Genomic DNA, 3677 nt, shown 5'->3' with positions numbered 1-3677 from the left:
CAAAATTAAAGATACAGTTACAGTTACTGTTCATCCTCACTTTTCAATCTATCCTTTAAAAAAATTTCGTCTACTAACACATTATAAAATTATATTTAGTAATTACTAACTCCTAAAAAGTAAGATTATTGGCATACATCCTGGAAAAATGAAAAATAATTCTTTGGCAACTGAGTACGACTGCAAAATTAGACATCGTTCAAATGTTTTAATTAACTAAGCTTCTCTGGTAGCCAATTGATTCAAAGAAAAAAAGATTTTTTTTAAAATTTTAATTAAACAAACTATGTATTATTCAATATGCATAATTCCATCCATAAAGCATTTTACTTATCAAATTGTGAGAGACAATCGGCCGTATTCACCAAACCGGTTGCTAAACATCGGATCGTTCAACCCATGATCAACGATAAATCATCAACCAATGATCATTGGTATTCACGAACGGTAATTTCACGACTAAGCATCAAGGTTACGACAAGCAGCTTTTTCTGCCTTTTTCAACCGGAAATGGATCTTCATTGGTCTATATATATCACATGATTATCAGCTGATGGGTGGCGCTGTTTCGTGTTTTTGTTGTTATTTTGTTTCTTTCCCAGATGTGTACAAGGATCAAACGAGAAAACGAAGGTGATATTGCCTAGTGATAATCTCACCGATTTGCTTACATGATATTATAGCTTTTCGTAGGATTGTTTCTCTGACTATACATTATTAACCAAGTATATTTTAAATTTCCACTGTATTATTATGTAATAAAACATTTGAGCATTTGCTCTCTTTTGAATTGAGAATATGCATATTAGCTGTGCTTTGAATAGTTTTCCAATGAATTAAACTTTTACAAAAGGTCTATCTGAATTAAATTTTTGAAAAAATTGCATATTAACCTTAAATTAGTTCATTTACTTATGGAAATATTTAAAAAATTTTTATATAATTCTAGAGTATATACATAAACAATAGAAATAACAAACTGCTGCAAACTGATTTCGCAAGTGAGGAGTTCATTGAAGTTTCTTCTAAACAATGAATTTAACAAAAATTGTAGTATCCTGTATTTTTAATATAATAAAAGAGGAGGAAATGTAGTGTATAAAATCTTGCTTACAAGTATTATGACTTTCATATTAGTAAATAATTTTCATTTACACAAAATATTTCAATTTCCAAAGGTTATTTAAATTGCAATGATATCTCTGGCAATCCCATATAATTGTTTGCATGAAGTTTATAGCATATATTACAAACTTCTCTTTAAGATTGTTATTAGACTTTCAGCATTTATTTTTAAACAAATAGGTTTTAAACTTCCACAATATATTATATTTAAAAAAAAATACTAAGATTGTTTTTGGTGTCAATATTTAAATATGTATTAGCTGTCTACATATTCAGTAGTGTTTGAGATAATTTTCTTCCCTCAAAGCGGAATAAAAGTAAAAAATACTTATTCTGTGGTATGCTTTTATTTCTATCAAAAAGCAAATATGGAAAAATTTTCTTTTATTAACTATCAGAATATTAAATTTTTACATATATTTTGTTAAAAAAGATATAAATTTATTGTTATAAATGTCAGAATATATACATATAAGAAGAATATATACATTCAGAATATATGCTGCAAATCAGAAAATTCAAATTATAAACAAAAGTCAGTGAAAATTGTATATGAATATTGAAGAATTCTTATGAAAAACAAGAGCCTTTTTTGCCAAAATAAATATTCATGCAATAATTTTTTATAATATTTTATTATTGTGGAAGTGAATTAGCTCATTTGTATCTCATATCTAAAACTTTTTATAAACAATGAATTTAACAACTCTTTAAATTTGAATGAGTTAATTGTCAGTTTGACAACATGTACTTCACAATCTTGCCATTACAAATCTGCATAAAAATAATATAAATATTGATGAAAACCATACTTATTTTAGAATTGCTATCCTTGAATAAAAGAAATGATTAATTTGCACATCATAAGCACTCACCACTCACTTTTGTACAAATAAATTGAGTGGAAAAACATCAACAACCAACAATAAATTTTTTAACACTTTCTGCTTGATGATTCAAACTTAATCAAAAAGCAACACAGTTTAACTTGATTAGCCTGTCAGAAACTAGTAATGATATTTTAATTCTTTCAAGTAAATGTGAAATTCCATTTGTTTCAACAAGTTTTTGCCTTTTTTTTTTTTTTATTCCCAGGATTTTGTACCAAAAAAGTTATTAATTTTTTGATATTTTAATTTACATTTAGTTTCTACTCATACTTGAATAATATCTGTCACTTTATTATATTAATTTCCAACGATGTTTTTAATTATTCATATCTTCATGACAATCATTACTTCCTGAAATCATAAACCTATGAGCACAACATCTAACTAAATACTGTTAAGTCAGCATAATTTCCTTTGTTTAATTGTCAAATTTTTCAACTCAGGATCTTGTGTATTTAAACAAGGAATCTCTTTCTATATTTAAATTTGATGAAAGATGATCCAAATTGAAATGTTTCAAAAAAGTAAAAGAATTTTTCACAAAATTTTTTTCCTTGAAATCATCTTAAATATTATTCTAATAGGTTACATTAAACTGTCAGTTAAATTAAGTTGAATTTTTAAAATAAAAACCTCTTTTTTAAAATTTTATATTTGCACCATAATTTGTAGAAATTTGAATTTACTCGGATAAGTTATTATCTATACTTGTTTTTCAAATTCCAAAATTTTCAAATCCCAATTAATCTATTTTCTTTGTTTTTCACACACTTCTCAGAATGTCTTAAAATATGCAAAATTAAAAAAGGACTTCTGTATACAAAAATCTATTTTATTCAAATTTGACTCGAAAAGTAACATATATGAATTACAAAAGAAAATTCTGACAGAGAAGTTACAGCTTCTACAAGCATTAAAACAAAGTTCCATTAAAGGTACTTTAAAATATAACATTCATGCTGATTATTAATTCAAAATTCTTCTACAAGAATTACAAGAAAGTGTCAATAGAGGTGCAACATTAATGCTGATTCTTAATACAAAATTCTTCTATATGTGTCTTTTTATTTCTCTAATACATATACATATTGTAATAAGATAATGAGCACATAAAACCACTAAAAAATAACTACACTGATATGAGTCATACATGCATGTCATTTTCTATAAATCATAAAAAGAACAACATCAAATTAAAAATACATTTGATTTTCAAAGATGGGAATAAGGAATTATTTAGTCATTTCTATACAGATAAATTCAAAAAATAATCAGGTAGAGAATACATTAGAAATAATGTTAAAATTTGTTATGTAATGAGAAGGAAAACATTAATAAAAATTGGTAATCATTTTCAGCAGATAACAAAGGTCAAAATTTGATTTCTTTAAAAAATGTTAATTTTATACACATTGTTGAAGATTAAAGCTGAAGTAAACTGATATTGTAAAAGAGATTAGCTATATTGAGTAACTAAGCACATTATTATATCACACAATTTATAAGTAACAAAAGTAATTTCTTTAAATTTCTAATTATTAATCATAATAAAAACTGCAATAATTCTTTTTCTATAAAATAAATAATAACATAAAAAATCAATTTACTAAAAAAAAAAAAAACTTATATACCCATGTGAAAACAGTGTACAATCATGGAAAT

Source organism: Argiope bruennichi, chromosome X2 (assembly GCF_947563725.1).
Source record: "Argiope bruennichi chromosome X2, qqArgBrue1.1, whole genome shotgun sequence".
Taxonomy (NCBI): domain Eukaryota; kingdom Metazoa; phylum Arthropoda; class Arachnida; order Araneae; family Araneidae; genus Argiope; species Argiope bruennichi.
Note: the sequence above shows the minus strand (reverse complement) of the source record.